The sequence below is a fragment of the Phascolarctos cinereus genome, unplaced genomic scaffold, assembly GCF_003287225.1.
Source record: "Phascolarctos cinereus isolate Bilbo 61053 unplaced genomic scaffold, phaCin_HiC Scaffold_2;HRSCAF=192, whole genome shotgun sequence".
Lineage (NCBI taxonomy): Eukaryota > Metazoa > Chordata > Mammalia > Diprotodontia > Phascolarctidae > Phascolarctos > Phascolarctos cinereus.
This window is the reverse complement of record NW_027555625.1, coordinates 175,372,913-175,399,406: the sequence shown is the minus strand read 5'-3', so window position 1 is coordinate 175,399,406 and position 26,494 is coordinate 175,372,913. Positions and strand designations below refer to the sequence as shown.

Sequence of the window (26,494 nt, the reverse complement as noted above, 5' to 3'; positions counted from 1 at the left end):
ATCAGCATGGCTCACATATTTTTCCATGCAGAGGCAAAAAAAAAAAAAGAGTTAGTAATGGTGATTTTCATGTTATATCAAAGGCAATAAGAAACATGATTTGGTAAGCATGCATTACAGTACTTATGATAAGTATTTGCCACAAGAATACCAAGAAAATTTTTGCAGCTTATGAATCAACATTGGTTGCAGAGGGTAAAGAGATAGAGACGTTCTATAAACAGCTTGATAAGAAGGCTTCCAAATGAAATAAACATGTATCTTAATACTTGGTGGCTTCAATGAAAAAGAGGGCATAGGATAGTATAAATACACTGAAAAAATATGATTTAGGAGTGAAGGATGAGAGAGACAAGAGAAACCGAAGATTTGTAATTACATAAAGGTCTCACATGTGTATGTAACAACTGTTACCTTTGAGAAAAGAATTGAAAGGCTTTAGGCATGGTAAATATCAAATAATATCACAAAAATGAAGTGAGTTCTATTTTAATAACAGAATAACTTGTTATTGGAAGTCATTCCTGAGTTAGTTATCTATGGACAGTGAGACCACTGAGTTGTTAGAGCAAAGATAAAAATTAACACAAAACTAGAAGAAATAATAAAAATAAGAAAAGATATGGTACGCTGTTAGAGCAACTTCATCCTGACTTATTTAAATATTATTGATGCCAATAAATGGAAAGGGGATGGAGGAATAAGCTTCAACACCGATTACAATTCATATAGAAGTTAAATTAATTGCCATAATGAGGAGACCAAAAGTGCCTAGAAAACTCTTCAGTCAGCAAACTCCTGGTATACTTCCCAGCAGACAGCTATGGTAGCTAAGAGCAACATCACTTAAAATATTAACTTGTTCGTAAAAACTTAAGGAGAAGGGTTGGAAGCTTATGAATATATTATCTAATAGAACAGCCAGAAGCAGTAGATTAAAAAAAAATAAGGAAATCTTGGTGAAACTAAGCAAAGTCATCCTGAGGGAATTTAAAGATGAAACTGGAAGATCACAAATAGATGAAAATTGGAAAAGAACTAAAGAGATTTTTTTTCTTAAAACAAACTTTTCACTATCAATTTCAGTAGAGATACCACATTTGAACTGTAATACAACAATCCTGGATATGTTGCTGGAAAAAGGAGATGGGAAATTGATGATAATAAAGATGGGAAAAGCAACAGGACTAGATCAAACATACATAGAGAAGGTCTATGCTGGAGGTGATTTGATTCTGAAGGAGCTGAGGGGTTGATTTTTTCAACATGTATGAAAAAGAAGATAATAAATACACGGGAAGAAAATTATTATTGCAATAAAGGGCTAAGACGACATGAATAGCAACAAATTCATATGCATATTTCCCCATCTATTCTAGGTAAAGTAATTATTAAATACCTACTGTATGCTAGGCACTGTGCAAAATTGTAAATTGTACTATTTTTATATGAGAATGATCTACACATATATTAAGGGCATTGTTGATGAGGACAATGAAAAAGGGGAAGGCAGGCTTTCTAAGTAATGGTTTACAGTGGACCATATGTTTGTGATCACACAAATGACTGAAAGGTCATGTAAGATCCCATTATGCTTATTATTTGTTAACTATAAAAAAGTATTTAATTAGAGCAAACAAGATTTCTCCCATATATGGATCAAAATCAGATAAAATACCATGAAAGATATAGACTGATTGCTCAATTACCCTCTGATTATTAATATCAAGGCATAATACAAGATGTATGCTTGCCAAAGGAGTTTTACACAGCAATGAAGGATGTCCAGTGCAGAGTACAAATTGAAAAGGAATTCCTTCTTGAGATGGTGAAGTTTTCAAGAGATTCTTCTTTTCAGATGACATTGTGCTAATCACATCAAGCCCTGAAACATTATAAAGCATTCTAAATGAGATTGATTATCACTCAAAAAGACTTTGGTCTGTCTACCCAGGTAAAACTAAGTGGTAGAAAAATGCCTATTGCTCAGATTAGGTGATGACAGTGAATGGATAATCTGTAGTCACGGCCTCAGTTTATCCACTTCAGACAAACACAGCAAATAGAAAGTGAATTCAGCCCAGAATTGAAGGAAGAGGTCAGCTGGATTGCCTTTTTAATCCTTTTAATGACCCCAAACTCCTCATTGAAACTAAGGCCCATCTTTTATACTGGTATTCCCCAGTGTCAAATGACCGAGTCATAGAATACTATAGTCTCCAGAGAAGTGAGGTTGAAAATCACAAAAATGGCAATGGAGGAACATAGATTGGGTGGGAGAAGGACATAGCACATTACAAATAAGGAACTATACAGAAGTAGTATAGAGGATGTCATAAAAAATAATAACTGAGAAAAATGTTGGCTAATATATCAGATTGCATGCTGTCTCAGGGAGGAAGGGGGAAAAAATTATACTCAAAACCTTATGGAAGTGATTGTTGATAAATCAAAATAAATTAATAAAAAAACAAAATGATGAATGTAATGATCTAAGAAAATTCCAAAAGATGGAAAATGCTATCCACATCCAGAGAAAGAACTACAGAGTCTGTTTGTGGTGGTTGTTTTTTTTAATTCATTTTTGGCCAGGCAACTGGGGTTAAGTGACTTGCCCCGGGTCGCAAGCTAGTGAGTATCATGTGTCTGAGGCTGGATTTGAACTCAGATCCTCCCGACTCCAGGGCTCTATCTACTGTGCCATCTAGCTGCCCCAGAACTATGGAGTTTGAAGGCAGATCAAAGCATACTATTTTCTCCTTTTTTTTCTTTCTTGTGTTTTTTCCATTTTGCTCTGATTCTTCTTTCACAACATGATTAATGTGGAAATACATTTAATATGATTGTACATATATAGCTCATATCAGATTGCATGCTGTCTTGGGGGGGGTTGGAAATTTAGAACTCAAAATCTTATAAAAGTGAATATTGAAAACCAAAAATAAATAAATAGATACATTTTAAAAAGGGAAAAACACCCAAAGTGATGGGAGGAAAGGCATCACTGATGTCAGATATAGAGAATGGAGGATGGGAACCGTATAATGCGGGACTACAAAAATGGCAGTTGTTTATAAAGAGACATTTCTGCCAGCAGGGACACTAGAAAGATAATGGTAAATATAGCACAATAACCTTCAAACTCTCCTTGGTTTTTTTTTAAGCAGTAACATCCATTTCTAGCCTCTATTCAGATTAACAAAGTGATTTACCTAAAACATGAGTCTAGCCACATACCCTTCCCCTACAACTCTATAAAATCCAGTGGCTTCCTATTACTTCCAGGATCAAATATAAAGTCCTCTCACTGGCATTTAAAACCTTTTCACAACAGGAACCTTTCCTATATTTTCAATATTCTTACACTTGATTTCCCTCCACAGTCCCAATGATCCAGCTATACTGGCCTATTTGCTGTTCTTCACTCACAAGCTACATCTACCGACTCCATGCCTTTGCATTAGCTACGCCTTACCCCATGACTAGAATGCTTTCCCACTTCACCTCGGTCTCCTGACTTCTTTAAATTTCTTCAAGACTCAGCTCAAATCCCACTTTCTACAAAAATCCTCTTCTAATATTTTCCCATCCTCTTGCCAGTGTCTTCTCTCTGAGATTATGTCCATCTACTCAAAAATCTATATGTCCGTTGACTCTCCATAGCTCTTCAAATGTTGTCTTCTCACTCTGAAGGGCTTATGATGAAAAATGCTATCCTTTCCCGGAGAAAGAACCAATGGTGTCTGAATACAAATTGAAGCATACTTTTTTTTTTTTTAAAAACTTTCTTTGTTTTTCTTGAGTTTTTTTGCCTGTGTTTTCTTTCACAATGTGACTATTATGGATATGTTTTGCATGACTACACATGTATGCTCTTTATTGAATTGCTTACCTTCTCAGGGAGGGGGGAGGAAGGAAGGAAGATAATTTGGAACTCAGTTTTAAAAACAAATGTTAAAAATTGGTTTTACGTGTAACTGGGGGAAAAAATAAAATACTAAATTAAAAAATCCTAAAAATAGTTCATGAATGAGAGTAAGGGACAACTGAGGGATAATTTGTATACTCTATCAGCATCCAGACATCTTCGTGTGGAAATAACACAAAGAAACTTCTCATTACCTTGGGTGAACCCCTGGTTGGTAAATTTATGGGAGGATATGAATGAGAGTCAGATGAGATGTGAAGACATAGAGGATTTGCAATCCACTGGAAAGAACACCCACAATGAGGAGGACTAACATCTATTGGAGTATTAAAATGTTAATTGATTCATATAGCTAGGTGGCACAGTGGTTAGAGTGCTGGGCCTGGAAGAACTGAGTTCAAATTCATCCTCAACCACTTACTAGTTGTGTGAGCCTTTGTCTGCCTCAGTTTCTTCAACTATAGAATGGGGGCAATAATAGCATCTATTGCCCAGGGTTCTTGTGAGGATTAAATGCAATAATATTTATAAAGCACTTAGAATATAGCCTAGAATATATTAGGCATTTTATAAATGTTTGTTCTCTTCCTCTGGAAATAAATGAGAGAGGATGATTATAAAAACAATATTTGTATCACTTTTAGAGGTAGCTAGGTGGTACAGTAGATAGAACACTGGGCTTGGACTCAGGAAGACTCAAGTTCAAATTTAACTTCATACACTTAGTAGCAACATGACCCTGGGGAAGTCATTTTCTGCTTCACTTTCCTGAACTATAAAATGGGTATTATAATAATAGCAGCTACCTCAGCAGGGTTGTTGTAAGGAGCAAATAAAATATTTGTAAAGTACTTAGCACGACACCTGACATATGATAGTTACTTAATAAATGTTTATTCCCTGCTCCCCTCCAACGAACCTACTAATTTCTATTTCTCATCCATAACCAAGAGCCATGCTCTGACTTCATTATTGGGAGAAGGTCCAGATAGTTTTGTCCTCTGTCAAAGAAGTTCAGACTAGGCCTTGGGGATAGTGGAGGACTGTGGAGGTCAGGGAGAAAACAAGGTAGAAAGTAGTGGGGAGATGTATAGAGCTGAAGTAATACCTCTAATGTGCTATTTCTCCATCAGTGTCAGTGGGTCTAAACCCAACCTCATAGTAAGCTTGCAAGCAGAAACATGATGGAGCCGGTGACAGGGTCTCAGAACTAACAACAAAAGTCAATAGGTACATCAGTCCTGGTACCACGCAGGAGACAGATGCTTTTGACAGACAAGTGCTGTTGGTGTAGAATGCATGGGTATAACCCACCTATATTTTATGATTTTTTTGACTGTAACTAGATTTCTAGGACATGAATGGATCAACTCCAAACTGGACAGTTTGGTTTTTTGAATAGATTTTATAACTGATTACTGAGCAATGGATGGGATCAAGGAAGTGACAAATCATGACTGAATTATTTGTCTTAGTGGTTGAAGGAAATTGACCACTGAGTGATCCTGCCTGTTTCTAGGCATTAGACTAGCACATAATCAGTTTTACCAAGTGCAGACTCAGTGAAATTCGTCACCACAATGATTCTTAACCTTTTTTTGTACCGTGGACCCCTTTGGCAGATTGGTGAAGCCTATAGACCCCCTTCTTAGAATAATGTATTTAAATGCATAAAATAAAATGCACGCCAGTTATGAATACATATTTAAAGCTCATGGACCCCAGATTAAGGACCCTTCTAAAAGTAAGTGAAGGGAAATTGTATCTTATAGGAAGGGCAAGGGGAGAGAGTAGAAGGGTACTGTAGTCACCAGGATGATCTGCTGGAATGATCTGTCTCAAAGCTAGGTATTATAATGCAAGTCCATGTTCAAAATAATGAGCTGGAGACACTCCAAGATCCTGCAGTGTTATCTGAAAGCTGTGGCCTCTAAAGACAGGCCCCAGCCTGCTGGGGGAAGGGGGGATTATGGCACGACCCTAAGGCGTATGTGATCAATCAACAGGATGGCGAGAAAATGAGTCGCTTCTCACCCAACCCACAGTAGTCTAACTCATAACACTGGTTTAGAATATAAACTAGTTTGTAAAATCTTACTGAGATAACTGAGGTAGGCAGAGAATAGATGATTTACCCATGGTCACACAGCTAGTAAATGTCTGATGCTAGATTTGAACTCAGGTTTTCCTGACTCTAGGCCTAGTGCTGCATCCCATGTGCCATCAGCTCCTTCTGTTACTTCAAAACATGACTAAAATATCCAAACGTGAATAGCAAACTAAGATATATCATCCATTAAGCAAACAATGTAAAGAAGTAGGAATGGATTTATAATGAAATTTTTCTGCTGAGTTGAAATCAAAGACAATTCCCCTTTACTTGTTTTTGCATTGTGTTTGGCGAATATCTACATATAGAGAAATATTACTTCCAATGAAAAAATTGTTATGGAAACTGATTGTTATGTCCCATTATTTGATTGATATATTGCGTATCTTTTAATTTTAAAAAAGTATCTTAAAAGAAATTCACCTCTTTTGCTATCTACACTGATCAGATTAATTGAATAATTAATCATGAACAAATAATTATTTACAATTTTGCCCAGTGTGTTAGGATTTTTTTTAAATGAAGCATCACTCTCACTAAAATACTGTTATTATGATCACGTTAACATTTTAACGAGAGCAAAACAATTTTATACCATTAATAAGTAAAAATAAAAATGTTAAATATTATTTCTTTTGTCTAGTTCATTAATAATTTTTATGTATATTTTACCTGATAGATTAATGTGGTTGTACATATATAGTATTTATAAATAAATATACACAAATGGGGGGTTAAATTTTTTTTTTACTTTTGGAATATATTATCAAAAAAGTTTGAAGACCACTGATCTGCAGCACTGATGAGATTTTAAGTAATACTCAGTATAGTTCTAAGAGGGCAGAAATAGGAGCAGTGAATAGAAGTTGTGGAGAAATAGATTTTGTCTTTATAAAATGACATACAGTTTAACCATTACCGTGGTCCAAAAATGGAAGCGATGCTTTAGGAGGTAGTGAATTTCCTATCACTGGAAGCCTTCAGATGAAGGCTAAATAACCACTTGTCAGGGATATTAAAAAGTGATTTTTGTTTAGTTATGGGTTAAATTAGATTGTCTTTGAGGTCTCTTCCTACTTTGAGATTCTGCTTTTGTGAGACTATGAAGATAGTAATGTTACAAACAATCTTGTCAGGAGGCTGCAACATTTTCTTTTTTTATCTATTCCCCTACAAAAACAAACTGAAACACTTTTAAAAGAAAGTAATCTTATTACCTTCTCTCTATAAAAAGACCTTTTGCAATTCTTAGCCCCTCTCCCATATTTTGATCTCCAATTCTTTTTTCCTTAAACTATTAAACTTAATCCCTTCTTTTTCTTTCACTTCTTCCCCTTGCCCCTGTGGTCTGTGAAGGGTCAGCCCAATGTCCCATAATGTCTGAATCTTAAAGAATCTGGCTCAGTGCCTGATACATAGGTGCTTAAAATGCTTTTAATTGACCTAGAGCTGAATGAGACCTTAGTAATCTTAGAATTCAATTGCTTCATTTTTCCAGATAAGAAAATTGATTCCCAGTGTGCTTAAATCTATAATGTAGTACAATAATCTGTCACAATAACGACCTTTTCAAGTAAAGAATAAATCACATTCAGTATTGCTGTTTGCTAAAGCAAAGACGTAAGTAATGGCATTCAGAAATGTTCCCACAAAAACACTGATATAAAATTCATCATTAATTGCCCAGAGTGCTCCCATTACTACCCATGATACATATAATTCAGGTGTTGTTACATGTCGTAGAAGTGTTGTAGGAGAAGCAGAATACATGTTATACTGCAAGTGAGAGGAGGAGGAGGAGGAAGGAAGGAAGGAAGGAAGGAAGGAAGGAAGGAAGGAAGGAAGGAAGGAAGGAAGGAAGGAAGGAAGGAAGGAAGGAAGGAAGGAAGGAAGGAAGGAAAGGAGGAAGTAAGAAATAATATGGTGGAAAGAACACTGGATTTGGACATAGAAGACCTTGGTTTGAATTCTAGATCTGATACATATTAGATGTGTGACCCTGGCAAATCATTTAATCTCTCTGATCTTTATTAGTCTGATTTTATGGAGGAGGAATCAGATACTTTGCTATATTCACTGAGTTGTCAAAATCAAATGATATGGAGTAATACCTTTTTGTTTTGAATGTTACAATACTTTGCAGATAGAAAGTGCTTCATATATGCTTTATTCATTCATGCTATTGAAAATAAGTTTACATAATACTTGGTGTGAGGCTCAGTGAAGCTAGATCATCCCAAGAGTGTTTATAAGTTGAAACTGACAGGAAAACAAATAGACACCAAAATGGAATCAATCTGCCAGAATTCCCATTATGACTTGTCTTCATCACTGATGACAGCGGAGCTCCTGCTTTGAGAATCTAACTCCTCAATTCCAAGTTGGGAAATGTGAGGATGAGGAAATGATGCTTAATAAAACGAAGCCAGGACCAAATGGAGAAAACAGAGAAGAAAATCATGCTGGACACAACACAATTTTGAAATCATCGGAGAAAAACTTTTCAAGATATCTGAAAGAGGGAGAAATTACTGAGTATCTGGAAAAAATCACAAATGATATTATTTGCCCCAAAGGGAAAAACATCCATTAACTATGTATTCATATGCCTATTTCCCCATCTCTATATTTATGAGAATGATCTACATACACACTGAGGATATCCTTGATGAAAATATGAGAGAATAGGAAGGCTTTTGCAAATGATTTTTGACAGTAGAATATATCTTCAGAGTCACACAATTGGCCCTGTGTTTATTGATTATTAAAAGAACATTTGACTTGGAAAAGGAATTTATGGCTTGAAAGACTATCCTCCACTTAGGACCCTGCCCTCGTAGAGTTGACAGTCTACAATAAGGACTTATTCAGGGGACTTACACGATCCAATAGAATTTTATTTGGTAGTCTCCTGGCTTAACACACACACACACACACACACACACACACACACACACACACACACACAGACGCAGAGCTAATTGGGAGCTAGGGGCCAGTTTCCTCTGATCCAAACTACCTTTACTTTAGTTTAATTTTTCTCTTCTTGCTTAATAGGACCCTGATCTTTACATCTGCTCAAGCAAAATCAGTAATTATAAATCACTCACTGAAGCTACAAACAGTTGTTTGCTAATAAGAACATCTGTCTGCAAGAAAAATAGCCGACCAAATTCCAGAAATTTTTGGACAGAATCCACCTAGCTATCTCCTGAATATCCAGGTTATGTCTTCAGAGCAAAATATTTGTTAGTTAAGGAGAGGGAAAGTGCCATGTTATGGCTAATAGTCACAGTAGGGAAGAATAGTAAATTAATCATGAACTGGGTTTTCCACCAAAGAGTCAGGCTGACATTGAGACAAAGATATTCTGGTATTCGAACAGTAAATTAAAAGGCTTTGTTGTTATTATTATTTAGTATTGGTCGGTCTGTGTTTTACAAGGGTCATTGATGATCACTTACTTAAATGAACAATTGGCTTTGGCACTAAAAGTACAAACATAAACAGGATTCATATATTTACTTACAATTTTTTTTTCAAGTAAAGGGTCATCTAGTCCAGCCTCTTTATTTTACAGGTGTTGGAACTGAGGCTCAAAGAGACATTACACAGATGGTACACAGATGTCAGACACTACATTGGAGCCTAAATCTCCTCCTTCCATGTCCAGCCCTCTTTATACCATACAATATTTGCTTTTTTCCCCCTCTTTCCTGCTGAGGATGTTTGCTAGTATGAGTCTTTTTGTTATGAAATTAGGACTTTGTGTAGCATCTTACTTTTTAGAGAACCTATCTTAAAACCAGGAAAAACTGGGAGCATCTTCTCTGATGTACATTGGCCGTGTGACCCTTGGTACATTGCTTTCTGTCATTGATATTTGAAGAGAAGACATGAATTTGCATCAATAGAGGGAAGTTACTCATGTAGAAGCTTCCTATACCAATAAAATCACAGCTCCAGTCCTTATTCCTATGTTGAAATAAAGAACATTACACATGTATATGTGTGTATATGTGTATATATATACATATACATGCATCTATATATATTTACATATGCATATGTACCTATATACAGCTCCAGTCATTATCTCAATTTTGAAATAAAGAATATTTTATATACATACACATATGCACATATAGATGCAAATATACATGTATTTACATATACATAGCTATCTATATTTATGTATATGTATAAGGACTAATCTGGTCTCTGACACTTGCTAGCTGTGTGATGCTAAGCAAGTTACTTAACCTTGTTTGCCTCAGTTCCTTATGTGTAAAATGAGCTGGAAAACGACATGGCAAACTACTCCAGTATCTTTGCCAAGAAAACCCTAAATGGTGCCTTGAAGGGTTGACTGAACAACATAAGGACTGGAGCTGGATTTAATTGATATAGAAAAGTTTCATATGAGGCACTTCCTTCTACCAATGCAAATTTATGTCTTCTCTTCAAATGTCTTTGAATGGCAGTTCATATTCAAACTGAATGAATAAATGCATATATAACACTGCTTATTTTTTTATGCACGTGAACACACACACACACACACACACACACACACATGCAAGCACACACATTGTACTAGACCTATGATTTCCTTAACGTAGGGAACTCCCCTAGAGAAAACTCTTTCCAAACATGACTGGCACCTGCTCTAGAATTTAGTCTAAACAGAATTACTTGGGGTATGAGAGGTAAAGTGATTTGCTCAAGGTTGAGCACCCAGTTTGTGTCAGAGGTGGGACCTGAACCAAGGTCTTCCTGACTCTGAGGATAGCACTCTATTTACTACTCCAAGCCAGATATCTATCTATCTATCTATCTATCTATCTATCTATCTATCTATCTATCTATCTATAGATAGATAGATGTATGTATGTATATTTATAGATACAGATAGACAGATATAAAGATAAATGAGTGGATAGATGAGAGATAGAGATATAAAGATAAATAGATAGATTAAAGATGGAGATAGGTAGATTAGAGATAGAGAGCAATAGAAATAGAGATAAAAATATTGAGATAAAGAGCCATCTAGATAGATAAATAGGTCTGTATGTATATAGAAAGATAAATAAGAACTAAGGGAGATTTAAGCCTTACCTAGCACTTTCTAAAACTCTGTAAGAATATATTTGGGTCAAATACATAGAAGAAGCTCTACTTGGAGGAAGAAAGTGATAATCAAAGACACATGTACTGTTTTCCATTTAGATACAGCCTTTGTGGACTCTAAAAGAAAGGGGAAAGAGGAACCTACTATATGCCAAGTTCTGTGCTAAACATTTTACAAATATTTTATTTGATCCTCACAACAGTCCTGTGAGGTAGGTGCTATTATTTCCCCCACCCCACTTTATTGAGGAAACTGAAGCAGGTAATGGTTAATCGACTTGAGAAATGTCACACACCTAGAAGTGTCTGAGGCTTGATATTAAATTTTTCCTGACTCCAGGCCCAGCATTCTTTCCACTGAACCATGTAGTTCTTTCATATCCATTCTCCATAAAATAGTTTATATGAGACTATAAAGTCAAATAAGTATAGAACATATCATAAATGCTCCTAATCCCACCTGTTCTTTTCCATCCTCAAGGATAAAACTGAATGGTCTCCTCCTCCCTTCCATATCAACCAGAAGTGATATTGACTTCTCTGAATATCCATAGTGATTTGTCTGTACTTCTATTATTCAACATCCACATTCTTCCTGGTAATTATGTAATTATTATGTATTATTGTAATTATGTCTGTTCATGTCTTAGTTCCCCTTTTAGATTTTGAGTTTTTTTGAGAGCAAAAAAAGAGTTGTATTCTTCACTCTGTGCACTCTATGCTTTGGACATAATAGGTGCTAAAAGAAGAATGAGTGAAAGAATAAATATATGTTGCAAATGAGACCAAGGTCATTGGTCTGATGACCATATGGGATAGGCAGCTTCATACAAAGAAAATTCTATTTTTTTTTTTTGCTATAGACTGTTCCAGTAGCCTTGACTAGCTCTCCTATGTATCATGTCAGTGGCCAGATTGTGGTATACTATAGCTTATAATTAGGGTGATAGATGCTATTGGTCATAATGCATATTATTGGTTAAAATGATTTATGCCATTAGTTACAATACATACCATTAGTTACAACATGATGTGATATCGATTTTAATGATATGTCAATGATGTGTGTCATTGGTCAAAACGGATGCTGTTGGCTTCAATGTCTGCCATTGCCCAAGATGAATGCTATTGGTTACAACGATGCATGCCGTTGGGCCCCCTACAAAACATTACCTTGTACTTATTTTGTATATTTTATTATGTTTACTTGTTTAGATATTTTCTTCCCTGATAGAATGTAAGCTCCTTGAAGGCAGAGACAATTCCATTTTTTTATCTTTCTGTATGCTTTACATACAGTAGGCATTTTATACATGTTTACTAATTGGCTTGACTGGTTGGTTAAAATATGTGCCTTTGTTTACAATGTTATATATCATTAAACACAATGTTTGTCATTGCTTACAATGTATTCCGATGATCACAATGAATATTGTTGGTTAAAATGGTGCATGTTATTGATTGAGGCATAACTTATTGTTTATGATAACATAATATAGCCATAATAATAACAATAGCTAGCATTTATATAGTGCTTTAAGGTTTGCAAAGTGATTTTGCAAACATCATCATCTCATATGATCCCCACAACAACCCTGGGAGGCAGGTGCTATCATTATTTCCATTTTACAAATGAGGAAACTGAGGCAGACAGAGGTTAGATGACTAGCCCAGGGTCACACAGCTAGTAATGATACAAGCCCCTTCTCCTCTTTGGGCAAGAGGGAGTTGGATTAGATGATCCATAAAGTCCCTTCCAGATTTAACATCTGAGTTGATTTATGAAAGACACCACACTTTGCAACAAGTCAATGAAGCAATAAGATGTCTTTCCTTAGTGGTATTAAGAAAAGGAAAGTCACCTGTGTAGCATCAAAGAAGGCTTGCAAACATTTGGCGATATTCATTAATGCAATCAGAACACAATTATTAAGCTCCAACTATGTACCAGGCACCATGCTAAGTACTGGTGCACAAAATCAATTTTGCCCTTTAAGTTTGAATTGCCATCACCCACATTCAGCAACGACTCTGCCTCTCCTTTCAATATATTATTGCTTCTTTCCATGATTACTCATAAACAATAGGCTAAGAGAGCAGTAGCCCATGTTTGGTAGATTCAGTGTGAACTCCTTCAGACACAGATTTTCATCAAAACAAAATGCCAAAGGAGGAGAAAGGGCACCCTCATTGTACAAAGTTCCCCGCCCAATTTCTGTTAGGCCTAGAAGTTCATTCCCTTGCTTCCAGGTGCACAATACCATCCCTACCCTCCTATATACAAATACCAGCTGGTCCAAATTTTCTGATCTCTTTGTTCAATGTACCTGGAGAAGGCAACACTCAGATCAGGTCACTCTCACCTCACTGTATAGCCTTGGGTAAGTCACTGAACTCAGTGTTAGAAACCTCTGCCCAGGAGATTTTGAGGCCCAGAGTCATGATTCAATTTTCTTCTGGCCTTTTACGTATGGCACAGTGTGGAGACAGATGAAATATAGACTAGGCCCCTTCTGTATAGGTGGGCACATATAGGCAAAACCCAAGTGTCAGTCCACTGAATATATCCCTTGGCACTAGTGGAATTTTGCCAACCTCTATTTTATATTTAGGAGAGACAGCTAGGTGGTGCAGTGAATAGAGAATTGGGAATCCAGGAATCCAGAAGACTTGAGTTCAAGTATGATCTCAAACTCTTACTAGCTGTATGATCCTGGGCAAGTCACTTAATCTTTGTCTCCCTCAGCTTTCTCAATGTAAAATGGGGATAATAATGATGCCTACCTCCCAGGACTGTTGTGAGGATCAAATGATGTAATATTTGTAAAACACTTAGCACATAGTAGGCACTTAATAAATGCTTATTCCCCTCTCTCTCTCTCTCTCTCTCTCCCTTCCTTCCTTCCTATTTGGATTACTCATGATTGGTGGATTCAAATATGCCTGAAGTGTATTCGCCCTAGACTGAAGCATCAAATACTAATTATTTCAGTGTAAATCCCCCAATCCCTCCCAGACTCTAAGCTCCCAGGCTGTATGGAATTAGCCTGCAAAGTTCTGGCAAGGGTTAGTTGGCTGGAACTATCAGAAACAGAAGCAATATTGAGACCTGGGCATGGCAATGCCTCAATCCTCTTTGTCTACTAGATGGGTTTGATTTGCAAACTAACAATAAAATCAATAAATCCCTTAGTTAGATCAACTAAGTGTGAGGCTCTGTTTCTGTCCTTTGAAGTCTGGAACCAAACTTGGACTGATGTAATGTGAATGCTGCCCACTGCCATTGTGGCTCTCTTATTATCAGGATTGGTGAAACCCACAGAGAGAAAGCTGCCAAAGTGGCACCTCCCTTTGCTTGAATCTGAGTCAAGGTTAGTCTGCCAGAGGAACATGATTAGGCCAGCATCACCAATAGCAAGGCCAGTGTGATGTTGTTGTAGTACATATGGGCACATTAGGGTGAAAGCTTATAAATAAAATCAGCCTGGGCAGGAACACAGAGCAAACCTCAGAAGCCTAACTTGCTTCCCCCCAGGCTGAGGTTCCCAACCACAGTACTACTTTAAGTTCCCACAGCTGCAGCTGGAGAAATAAGAATCGCGAGCCTAACACGAATAACTGGCATCCTGTGTCAAACCTACGTTTCCTTTCCACAATGCTCTGCTTGCTCGTCTTTTCCTTTCAGTTCTTCAGGGTCAGTCCTTAATTCCTCTGATCCCAGGTCCTGATTCAGTCATCAACCAAGACTTGTTTGGGAACAGCATCCAGGAAATATGGAGCAAGCACTTACAAGCCTGCAAAGGACATTCAGACTCAAGGAACCAGATAGTGATCCAAGGGTCATCACAGAAAAGTGACCATGAAATCCCTTCTCCACCCCCACCCCCTATTTGGGTTTAGAAGAAGAGCTTTTGATTTGTAAATCGCAAAAAGAGGGTTCCATCATCACATTCCTGGGTAATTTTTCTGCTTTGGCTCTCCCAGGGAGTCAAAACAATGAGTATTTCTACTCCAAAGTTCTCCCAGCAAATTCTGCTCCATTTTTCCTGACATTCATAGCTTCTCCTCCTGCCCTAGGGTCCCTGTCCCTCAAAGGGTCCACTTCTAAATGTCATACAGTACAAACATGGCAATAATGGGAGGGATCTTGAAAAAGGAACTCTGTATAACTCTACACCCCATCATAATTTAATATAAGCCTGTGCCAGGCTATTTATTAAAATATAATTTTAAGCTTATTATAAACTTCACAAATATCAGCAAACATGAACATTTCAATATCACCAAGAAGACAGAAAAGAGGCCTATATATGGAACTATGAACTTCTCTTAGCTATGGTTTCTTTTTAAGTATATGTAAAATTTAACATGGAAGTAACAACACCACTCTACTTGTGTGTCACTTTCTGAATTTCCTTCTGCTTTTTTTTTTGCATATTGTTTTAAATGTTTTACCGATGCTCTTTTCTTTCTTTCCTTCTTTTTTTTTTTTTGCATCACATCACTACCTCTCCCTCTATCCCAAGCTTTCCCTTGTAAAAATTAAATCAAGCAAAAACAAACAGCACATTAACAATGCCTGAAAATGTATGTCTCATTTGGAACTTCTAATCTATTGCTCCTCTGCCAAGTGGTGGGAAACATAGTTGTTTCATTATCATCTGAGTTCATGATTAGTCTCTCCAGGCTTTTAAACAACCTACTCATTGCTTGTCCATATTCATCACCTCTCCAGCTTCTGGATTCTTCTCTGACCCCTCTCCCCAACTTTAGGCTCAATGTACTTTCTTGCTATTTCATCCCACTTCTACCCCTAGACTCAAGCCAAACTGTCTTTTATAATTCTCTTGGACCATGGAAAAGAAAACTCTGTGGTTCCACGTCCTTAGCCTCAGATCAAAACCACTCTCCTTACAACCACTTGAACTTAGGACTTATTTGATAATGCCTAGGCCCAGTCCATTGAAGTACCCTGTCTAGTCTTGCTTCTTTCCTACACTCAAGTCTCACGAGCTGACCTTCTGCTCTCTATCAACATATTTGGAGTCCCCTCTTTTTATGATGCTTTACTTTGGATCACATAATCTCAGAGTTGGAAAAGAAATCATATGTATCTTGTCCAGTCAATATTTGAACAAGAATCTCCTTTATAGCATACTTGTCAAGCAGGCATCCACCTTTATTCTTCAAGATCTCTAATGAGCAAGAGAAGCCTTTACCTCCCAAGAAAGTCTGTTACACTTTTTGGATGGCCCTAATTAACAGGAAGGTGTTTTGTTTTTTTTAATATGAAACTGAAATTGGCTTCTCCGTAATTTCCACACTGTTCTCAGTTAGTTCCCCTATAAGACCAAAAACAAGCCTAGTCCTTCTAAAATACAGCCTTCCAATTATTTGAAAACAGCCATCAAATCCCAATAGTCTCTTCTATGGACTAAACCTACTCCAGTTCCTTCAACCAAACCTTTTATGGTGTTATCTTGAGGCCCTCCTTGGGACACTTGCCTATATAGCAATGTCCTTCAGCAAATATGTACTTCCTAAAGTCTCCACCTCCCGAGGTCTGTTCTCAATTTCCCTAAGAGCTCTCAGGCCTTTCACAATGATTTTGATGAAGGGATCCATTTACCCCGGTCCCATTCCCCTCCTACATGCAGGGCCTGAGGTTGAACTAGTAATTATAACTAGTACAAATTCAGTGGGGGTTGTGGTGGTGGTGATGGGGGTGGTGTCTAAAGCATGTTCATCACTCCTTTGGTGTGTGACTAAAAGGTGACTGCAGATAAAGGTCGTGGGAATACAGGAGGTTGAGGAGCTGAACAGGAAACCTTCCAATTAACCTTAGTTTTCTCATGTAAAGTGGGAAAAATAAAATAAGATGACATAGAGGAAAGTGATTTTTAAAATGCTATGCAAATAAAAGGTTATTATTAACATGCTTTCCCTGAGTCTAGTGGACTTTTTTCCAGAGGTTGGAAATATTCCCTTTTGAAAATCATTAAACTTGTTTGTCTACTATACATGATTTTATTGTTGACTTGAACATTCCCAAGCGTGCTTTAACCTAAGTGTTGCTTTCACCAATATCACACTTTTCTTCTGAAATGAGAAATGAACTCAACACATATTTCTGATTTGTGTCAAGTTTCTACAGGAGTGGAAAGATTTTTTAAGCAAAATGTCTTTTTTTTTTCCATCCCTTGAATCAGTCACCCTGGGGTTAGCTGTGGAAATGTTCAAGGCTCAATTAGAAAGTCAACAACATATGGTGAAAGAACTCTGGGATGGGGAGTTATGCTATCTGGATTCTGAATCAGGTTCAGTAAGTAAAATCTGCTATGTGACTTTGGTTACTTTATAGAATCATGGAATCACAAAATCTCAGAACCTGAAGTTACCTTGTCATCGAGATTCTATATAATCCTGTGCTTAGACACTGGCATAAATGAAGCATAGAACTTAAATGATGATCAACTATGAGAATAGAGGTTTCATCTGCCTATGGAGAAGGATGACAGAGATAAATGTTTTAACTTTTAATGTTGGAAAAATATAAACAATCAGAAAAATGAAACCCCTACCAGGAGAAGATAGCCCTGTAATGGCTATATAGCTACAGGTGAAAAATATTCCAAGGGACAGTCCAAATCCTCCTTTACACTAGAATGTTTTCCCCATTGACAATTAAACAAAAATTAGTTAAGGCTGGCTATTGTTACTACATGTTAATAGTTTTAGTAACAAGAATTCTTTTTTGATTTGGTTGAGTTTGGGGGTTGGGGAGTATGGAGCTTTGTTTGTGTTTTCCTATTTAAACAACACCTAATCAGAGATCCTCTTGAATCTCCTTGGAACATCACCTTGGGGTCTCATACTATGGACTGTAGCCATATGGAAAATACCACATTAAAAGGTTGTCCTTATAGCTCTTACAATAATAAACTATTTAATTCAGGTTCCAAGATGGATCCATAAACTTATCTATTTGACTGTATCCAAGACATATGTACACTCTGTTTTTAGACATAATCTCATAGAGAGCAGGGACTAGGGACCATGTTTAAGTAATTAATTTTGTATAGTCCTTAGCGATGTATAATTCCAAAAACTCAACCAAAAAATTATTGAGGTAAATACTATACTAGTTGCTACACACATCAGCACAGCTAATAGTTGCATTTAATACCAAGTGTTAAATATTGTCATTATACCATTATATATATTGGCAAAACCGGTGAGGAAAGGATCATACTTCCCCCTCCTTCAGTTGTTGGGCTTTTTCTCCATTCAGTTTCCTAAAGTTTTTTGGTCATTAGAAGGAAGATTGGTTTTCAGAGATGTCACTAAAGAAGTCACACGCCCACTATGCCAAAAGTCTACTAGACAATAAACTCCATGAATTCAGAGACCAACATTAATCTTCTCCATATCTCATCACAACTTAGCACAGTGAGTAGTCAAGGTCAATAACTATTTGTGGACTGACAATAATCCAGAATATTTCAGATTTGGTTGGTGAGGACACAGAAAGGACAGAGAAGCACTCCATCGTTAAGGGAAGGCAGCCATTTTAGGAAGATGATGATGATTCTTTAAACAAACAGGAATGGGAAGTATTTGTTCTGAGAAACATTGCTTGAAATGAACAGATTATATTGATAAAATCTGCTGAATGTGTTGTTAATAGTAATGAAAAAAATAGCTATGCAAGGGCAATAATCTTGTTCACAAATATGGTACTGCAGAGAGCTTGAGTCAAAACTCCCAAGGAAGCAAGATTCTAATCAAAAGATCTCCCCTGTGATCTCAAGTCTAGTATTTTTTTTTAAAAAAGAGATGTTATTATTGTTGAATATTTCTTAAGTTCTCAGAGCACACTGGACACCATAAATATTAGTGACAAGAGGGTCCTGGGAATGGACACAACTAGCATGAAGGCAATACAATTTTATGCCTCTTGCTTGTTTTACTAGGAAATTAAAACCTTTGGGAAGGAAATTGGAAATAGGCTGAAAAGGAAAGGTAGGTCCTAGAAGAAGTGGAATAACTGGGGCTCTGACTCTATTTTAAATATTATCGCTGGATCCGTTGAAAAGATTTGACAGAGGGCTTTCCCTTGCCCCAGTGGGCACCTACCAACAAACTTAAAAAATGAGATACAACGTGCTAGTCTTTTTTAAGATACAAGGGTTCACATGGACAGAGGTGGCACACATCGTATGCATGCTTAATGATTTTGCATATACTTATGGCATTACTTTGCCTCTACTTTGTCTATATTGCATGTACCTAGTTATTTACATATTGCTCTCTCATTAGAAAGTGAGCTTCTTAAAAGCAATGACTGTTTTTGTTTTACTTTGTATCCCTCAGCATTTAGCACGCTGATTGGGACAGTAAGGATTTAAGAAACACTTGTTAACAGCCTGATGGAAGTAAGCTCCTTGAAGTCAGGTTTTTGTCTTTTTTATAACCAGTATCTACCAGAGTATTTGTCATACAGTATACATTTAATAAATGCTTGGTTTTTTTTATTTCTTTCTTTAAATAATATTTTATTTTTTTCCAATTACATGTAAAGACAATTTTCAACCTTCATTTTTTTAAAGATTTTGAGTTCCAAATTTTTCTCCCTCACACCCTCTCCTCTCTCTCCCCAAAAAAGCAAACAATCTGATATAGGTTATACATATGCAGTCATGTAAAACATATTTCCACTTAATATACACTTATTGATTGTGTTAACAGAAATCCCTATTTGCCCAGTAGGCCAGTTTAGTCTCCTGAGCCACAGCTAGGCGTACATGCTGCACTTTTGTAGTGTCTCTTCCAAACCCTGTCTGCTTTTGGCAAAAATACCTTGAAATACCTTGAGCTTACTTAGCAATCACTGTGGTTGCCTAGGAGAATCTGGTATCTTAGGTCAAAGGATGCTGGACCAAAAAAGTAACATCTTTCACAACAATACTGGCAAGTCAGTCCTCGCAAGGAGCCAAAGAAACTCAGCTCATCAATTCAGGAGTCTTTTTTTTTCTTATGTTCAAGTGGTTTTGATTCAATTTTATTTTCCCCCCTTTATTTATTTTTAGTTTTCAACATTCACTTTTATAACACTGTGAGTTCTAAATTTTACCTCCCTCTCCTCCCCCCTCCCCAAGATGACATGCAAAATTCAGGAGTCTTAATCCTCCCCCCCCCTTAACTGGTAAGTCTTGAGTCATGACCTAGTAGTCAATCCTCGAGTGAAATGGGATGACAAGTACAGAAAGAGATTTCTCCATCCAGAGATGAAGGGATCAACTCTTCTTCCCCTAACAGTGTGCCCTCTCAGGAATTAGACCAGACTCTGATTTATTGTTTCATTCAGGCATTCCTCTGAGAACCCTAGAATTTTGTGATCAATTTTCTGTTCTTCTCCAGTCAGCAAAAAGAGAAACAGAAAAGAACTTGATCTCTTCTGGTGTTATCTATTGTGATGGAATGTACTTTTAGACCAACAGATAATTATGGCAATCTAAATTTTTATGCACTCTAGTTACATGTGCTGAATGGATCAACACATGGACAAATTAGCACCTAAAAAAGAAAAAAAAATTGTTTCCTCCTTTTTAATTTTTAGAGAATTCAACCTTTCACATGGTGCTGCCTAATTAAAATGATAAGAAGAGCAGTTGAGATTTATTTCTTTTGATCCTTCTCACATAGATTTTAATGGTATTTGTTTTGAAAAATATAATTTTGTTTCTTTTTATCTGACTATAGAACACAAGTGGTAGAGGAGGAAAGCATCTTAAAATTACATGATTATGGGGGCAGCTAGGGGGCTCAGCAGATAGAGCACTGGCCCTGAAGTCAGGAGGACCTGAGTTCAAATCTGACCTCAGACCAAACACTTGACACTTACTAGCTGTGTGACCCTGGGCAAGTCACTTAACCCCAATTGCCTGAAACTTAAAAAAAAATTTTTTTAATTACATGATTATGTTATGAGTGAGGCAAAGACTCAAGGTGTCCTATATGTAAAACTGTCAAGTATTCAACATTTGGGCAACTATATATAGTCAGGGAGAGGGAGGTCTCAGTTTGATGAGTTGCCCCCCAATCAACTTGAGAAGATTATAGGAGTGGACCTTTGTTGGAAGGGGCATTGGGCCCTAGTGCCTTACTAAGAAGATGTAGGGTGTTCCTTCTGCTGCTGGATCATCCTGGATCATCACTTCCCCCAGTGCTTGGTGCCTCTTTGCCCTAGAATAGCCTACTAACCCTGTGGCCTACTCATCCTGCACGTCCCCATTCTTCCCCTATTGATGAGTTCCCCTGGAGCCACCATTTTGTGAGGGACTGAGACTGGCCTGCCCTCATTTCCCTCCTGTCCCTCTTCCTAACTTTCTCTGGACTTCAAAACCAAGTTATATACAAGTTTAAGTAAAAGGTAGTCTTAGAGGTAAGGAGCCAGAAGGAGGGATAAGCAGGAAAGGCCTTCTGAAGCAGGTGAGATTCCACTAGTAATAATAGTTCACATTTCTGTAATGTTTTATAGTCTACAAAATGTTCAACTCCATGGGACAGGCAGAGAATGTATTATTTCCATTTTGCAAAAAAGGAAACTGAATCTTAGAGAATTTAAATGACTTGCATATGGTTCTGTGGCTATTAAGAAGCAAAACTGATACTCTAAGGCTCTTTCCACCCTCGCACGCTGTATCAGAATGATATGTTGGTTCTCTGTTTATTAGGAAGTCAAGTTCCAAAGAATAAGGGCTGAGATTTGGATACTTTTTTTCAGAAGACAATAAATTGTGAATTTTTAATAATTATTAAACTTCTATTTATGATATTCCCATAATCCTTTTTAGATGATACTACATAAAGTTTGTTGTTGTTGTTGTTTTTGCTCATAACACAAGGGTCTATTTTTAGATCTAGTCCTGTGATTTCCTCTGTGTTGGTTAATTCCGAATGAAGAAACTCCCTCTATCAATCCAGATCAATACCTACCTATTTTGTAATTTATAGTCTCAAGTAGTTACCTGGGGACACTGAGTCATAAAGTGATTTGCTCAGGGTCACATAGTCACTACGTGTGAGAGGCAGTACTAGACTACAACCCTCTCCCCGGCTATAACACACTGTCTGCTGCCTCTCCTAAGCAAGGTTTAATACTGTTTGTTAATGTCATGTTTTCACTGGTGGAGACCTAGCGTACAATAGATCCAGCCACTGGGGTGCTGGTAAATGTTTAATGACAGGCTGTCCAGGAAAAGAAAAAGGTGCACAGGATACACTTTTCAGTTGAATCTCCATTACTTTCTGAAGTCTAGACAATCCACAAAACAAAAACTCAAGTACTGATTTGTAGCATTTGCCGATTTCTGAGGTATAAATACACATACTAAAAATTTAACAGTTTTGAAGCTCGTTCCATCACTTCCCCGGACCCAGCCTAGTATGAGCACTAGTACTACCTCACTTATCCCAAGAAAGGAATTGGTGGGAAGAAGGTTGTCTATCTGGGGATAGAAAGGAACTAAAGAAGTTAAAGGCACAGGACACAGTGGCCTATGAACCTTAATGAACTCTGACCAGTCATTGACACTTTACTGGGAATTAAAACAAGTTCTGATAAACACTAGATCCCTTCATCATAGCAGTTTAATGAGATCCAGTACACTGAGGAAATGGGGGCTGTGCTGATGGAAGAAGAGTTACTTTCATTCAGAGGGATCATTAGCAGGCCCAGGTAGAATGCCATGGGGCTGACACATGAGGGCACTAATATGCGGAGCAGAAGAGAAGCACTTAAAGAGGTAGAGGAGATTACAAAAAAGGAGATGAGGAAGAAGAAAAGGAAAATAGTAATAACAAGAATAATTAGCATTTAGATATCATTTGAAGGTCTTCAAAACATTTAATGTAAGTTATTGCATTTGATTTCACTTTGAGAAAATTACACTACTTCCTAATTTTGCCAAAGTTTGACTCTGTTTGGAAAGGGACTCTAGTGAATTAGGCAGAGGGTCTGGTCAGTGAAGGGTGGATAGTGGAGGGAAGCCTTGGAAATTAGAGAAATGCATAGGAAAGACTAATTTGAAAGGCTCTGCCCCATTTTTAAAGTTCTAGAAAAGAGAAAAATGATGGGTCATTATCATTATACATATATCATCAACAAGTCACATTAATCCACAGAAATAGAACAAATTAACAATAATACACATTTCATATTTCCATCTGCCCTGTTACTGTGCCATAAGGGTAAGCAGGCCTTGCCATCTGCCCTGATCATGTACAGCATTACTATTGGGCCTTTCTATCTGCCCTATAAATGAACCCTCCATCCTCAGTTAGAATGTGGACTTGTTGAGAGCGGGGAGGGAATGTCTTGATTTTCTGTTTTCATCTAGTTGTATGTATAAAGCTCGGCATTTAGAAAAGCTGAATACATGCTTTTTCATGCGAGTATTAGCTTTCTCATGTTTCCTCTATCTGATTCCTCTAGCATAGCTTCATTTCTAATTATAATTCCCTACTCTTTATGAGTTTTCATAGTACTGCTTCTAACCCTGCCTGTGTGTTTGCTTAACACAGATGGGAGAAATGAGCAGGAAGCAACTGAGATAGAGAAAGGGATCGATCGCATTCTGTATTTAATATCAGCTCAGAGAAATAACACCTTTTTTTCCTGGGGTTCTGAGGGCAAAGGCTAGCCTATTTTGAGCTCCACAAATCACTGGAATTAGCTGGGATGACTGGAAACCCCTGGAATCACCCAGATTTCTCCATCTTTCCTCCCCTCTCAACTCTTACTCATCACAACAAACTTGAAGCAAACCTATTTTCAGCTAATGCTAATTAGGGCCTAACTGCTGAAATCTCGGTAGACTTTCACTTCTCAGTCAGGTTTTAGCTTCCTCAGTCTAACGTTATCACTGCAACCAGATGTTTGCTTTTTCAAGTATGTGTATCACACTTCCTCCATGCCCAGTCTTTTCTCAAAAGTTAACTGTTTCACAGAAGCCCTTACCCTACATTGCCTGAATGTATGGTTTGACTTTGTGTGCCTGAGCAATAGGATGTGAGCTTGGGGGAGAATTCTAATTCCAGCCAGTGCCCTGACTCATCTTTCTGAAGGGTGAGTCACTTTGCTTCAGTTATAACTTCTGTTAATGATGGACTTTGCTAGTGGTGAAGGCCAGAGCCCTGAACAGCAACCTAACATCTAACATCAGCTGTCAGATGGAGAAGGCTCACTGGTTTGCTCTAGCCTGGAACACTCTCCCTTCTCACCTTTTCTTCTTAGCTTCCCTGGCTTCCTTCAAGAAGGAAATCCTACCTTCTGCAGAGGGGATTTCCCAGTCATCCTTATTGTTAGTGCCTTCTGTCTCAAATTACCTTCCATCTACTCTGTACAGATCTTGTATGCATCCAATTATGTTGTCTCCTCCTTTAGAATATGGGCTCACTGAAATTAGGGACTGGTTTTTGCCTTTCTTTGTAGCCTCACTGCCTAACACAGTACCTGGCTATGTCCTATAGTTACCATGGACCAGGCTAAGGACCAAAGGTAGTATTCCAAAGAGATACATTAAAAAGGAGAAGATGGGGCACTGGATAAGAATACCAGCCCTGGATTCAAGAGGACCTGAGTTCAAATCCAGCCTCAGACACATAACACTTACTAGCTGTGTGACCCTGGGCAAGTCACTTGACCCCATTGCCTAGCCAAAGGGGGGAAAAAAAAGGAGAAGGCTTGGGACCTTCCATGGCCTAAGACTATACATTAATACCTTCTTTGGACATTAGGCCTGATATTCCACCCAGAAAGAATTATTCACAATTGCAAAGAACCTCCAAAAAGGGGAACCTAACAACAAAACCATTCCCAACAAATCAGTCTTGGTGTATATATAAACAATTAAATAAAGAGGAGAAGAGAAACTAGCCAAATAGCAATTGACGTACTGAGGCAAAAGGCAGTTTCAAAATATATACTGTTTTTTTCCTTTTTTTCCCCATTGATCTTTCCTTTCAAAGAAGAAATTCTGGTGGCAATATCTCCTACTTCTTCACTCTCTAGATTTTCGTCCTTAGATGGAATCAATTTCTTACTGCCATTTGCCCTCAGATTTTTAAAACCATCTGAGATAGGACCAAAAATATTATGAAGTGACCAAGCTTGATTGCTAGAGGGTCATCGCTAGAATCAGAGAGATCAGGATCCAGTCCCGCCTCCTACACATACTGGTTGTATAACATTGGTCAAACCATGTTATTTTCACAGTGCCCTACGCAACTAAGACTATAAATTACAGATAAGCTTGCTTATCTGTATCAGTGGAAGGAATTTCCATACTGGAAGTTCCCTACATTGATAAAAATCACATATCTGAACTCCCTCCCCTTAAAAAAAACAAATAAAAAGAAAAATCAATCAGATAGCAATCCCTTGACCACAGCAGCAGTGACTACATTATTTCATTTTCATTATCCATAATAATCATAGTTTTCCTAATTACCTATCTAAAAAAGCTAAAAAACAAAAACAAAACCTCAGAGTAAACCATTCAAATGAATTCATGATGATAAACACAATTAATGTTAGGCACATAACTGAAAATGAAAAACAAAACAACTTAGGTCTTTACCTTGGCAATGCTTTAGAGCATAGTTCTTTAAATCCCGATGGTCACCCTTTTGGAGGAAGCCCTTACAGCAGAAATAATCCTTGGTGGATATAGTTAAATCCTAAAGAAACCGCATGTCCATGAAACAATGAGTCTCATCTCAGGCAGCCTTTTGGTTGCCTGGCTCACTGACAGACTCTGTGGTCAGAGCTCTACCCAGCTATACCCAAGGAGCAAATTCAGGGCTGTAGTGGCCCAGGGACTCTTCCAGTTGAACTATTATGCTGAACCTTCCAGGCACAAAAAGTGGTTTCAGAAGTCACGTGGCTTGCACAACTAAAAGTACTTCTTAGTTTCACAGGAGGTTTAATGAACTAAAAATCCAACTAGCCCCTCTTCTCTTGAGAATGAGGTAGAAATGCCAGGTACTGTCATATTTTTTGCCCCAAACCAGTTTGTGTCAAGACAGCAAAAAATCCTCATGGGGCTTCAGCCTAGTGAGGTGGGAATTTCCTGAGCCTTTAATGGGATCACCTAGGACTAATCTCATCTCAGTTATTGGGGAACCTCAGTCCAGAATTATTGAGATTGATTCTATAGCTTGTTTTGATGTGCTCTGCTTAATTCTGTGGCAAAACTCTATGTAAAGGTCACCCAGATCAGAGAATGGTCAGTCTTTTTGACCCAACTAGTGAGGATGGC

At 37.5% G+C, this 26,494-nt stretch overlaps 1 protein-coding gene across 4 annotated transcripts in view; it reads right to left on the bottom strand.

Moving 5' to 3' along the window:
* Positions 1 to 26,082, bottom strand: part of BLK (BLK proto-oncogene, Src family tyrosine kinase) — an 82,387-nt gene extending 56,305 nt beyond the window's left edge. For all 4 annotated transcript variants that reach the window (XM_078149733.1, XM_020985383.2, XM_020985390.2 and 1 more), the window contains exon 1: positions 25,814 to 26,082. The gene's annotated coding sequence lies outside the window, so the exon portion shown is untranslated. The remainder of the gene's footprint in view (positions 1 to 25,813) is intronic.
* Between the last annotated feature and the right edge of the window lie 412 nt (positions 26,083 to 26,494).